At 47.8% G+C, this 1,459-nt stretch overlaps 1 non-coding gene across 1 annotated transcript; it reads right to left on the bottom strand.

The window, feature by feature from the left end:
• Positions 1–429: 429 nt before the first annotated feature.
• LOC125586588 lies at positions 430–536 on the bottom strand. Its single transcript, XR_007323125.1, has one exon. It is a non-coding gene; the product is annotated as a small nucleolar RNA R71 (small nucleolar RNA).
• Between the last annotated feature and the right edge of the window lie 923 nt (positions 537–1,459).

The following is a 1,459-nucleotide window of genomic DNA, read 5'->3' as shown; positions in this document are numbered from 1 at the left end:
CAGGCCCACTTGGATATTGATATGGCAGATCCACCGCAAGGGGCAGAACACCAACCGCGGGCAGCTCGACCCATTGGCACTTACGACCGCCCCAACATACATGGTCACAGATTCGGAATCCGAGCACCAGCTGTGGCAGCCAACAACTTTGAGGTCAAGTCAGGACTCCTCAACGTGATCGAGAACAACAAGTATCATGGCTTGGCTCTGGAGGACCCATTTGATCACTTGGATAGGTTCGACAGCTACTGTGGGTTGTCAAAAACCAATGGTGTGTCCGAAGATGCCTTAAAGCTCAAGCTATTCCCTTTCTCTTTGGGGGATAAGGCACGTCAGTGGGAGAAGTCTCTACCCAGCGACTCTATCACCACTTGGGATGAGTGCAAGAGAGCATTCTTGGAGAAATTCTTCTCATCCTCAAGAACTGCTAAGCTGAGAAATGAGATCTCCAGTTTCCAACAGAAGAACTTGGAAGGATTCAGTGAAGCCTGGGAGAGATTCAAGGGCTACCAAGCTCAATGCCCACACCATGGTTTCTCTAAGGAGAGCTTGCTGAGCACATTCTACCGTGGTGCTCTTCCTAAGTACAGGGCCAGACTGGATACAGCTAGCAATGGGTTCTTCTTGGGGAGAACTGAGGAAGATGCAGAGGAGCTGGTTGACAACATGGTAAAGAGTGATGCAGTCTACAGTGGAGACCACGACAGAAGCAGTCGAACAGATGATAAGCAGACGAGGAAGGAGTTGAAAGCTCTACAGGATAAGATAGACATCCTCCTTGCTGATAAAGCCACACAAGAGCAGCTGCACTTTGTTGGTAACCCAAGCCAAGATACACCACCTGTTGTCCATGAGGTTGAGGGTTTGGAAGGTCAGGAAGAGCTGTGTTTCATCAACAACAATGGTAGCTGGTACAAAAAAGAGCCCAACTTTCAGTACAACAACTACCAACAGAAATCCTATCCCAACAACCAACAGAGTGGTTATCCGCCTCGAAACAACCAGCAAGGCAGCTATCAACCTCATCAAAACCCCTCATCTGGTTCCTCTGCTCCTCAAGAGAGCAGCACTGACACCCTGCTGAAACAAATCTTGGAGTCTCAGACTAGAAGTGAGAAGCATGTTGGTTATGAGTTGAAGAACCTTCATTCCAAGATTGATGGGAGCTACAATGAGCTCAACAACAAGTTCTCACATCTTGCTTCTACAGTCAAGAATTTAGAGAATCAGTTTGCTTCCATGAACACTCACCAGACTCGCCAGCAAGGATCTCTACCTGGAAAATCTGACCAAAACCCCAAGGAGGCCAAAGCTATCACCCTTAGGAGTGGTAAGCAGTTACCTCCTACAACCCTCACCAGGGATGCTGAGAAACTAGGTGAGGAGGTGGCCATCAACTTAGATGATGAAGTGGTGATTGTTGATGAGAAAATCAATGATGAAATCTTGGAGAAGATTG

This window comes from Brassica napus, chromosome C4 (assembly GCF_020379485.1).
Source record: "Brassica napus cultivar Da-Ae chromosome C4, Da-Ae, whole genome shotgun sequence".
NCBI classification, from domain to species: Eukaryota; Viridiplantae; Streptophyta; class Magnoliopsida; order Brassicales; family Brassicaceae; genus Brassica; species Brassica napus.
The sequence above is the reverse complement of the archived record's forward strand: the minus strand, read 5'-3'. Positions and strand labels throughout refer to the sequence as shown.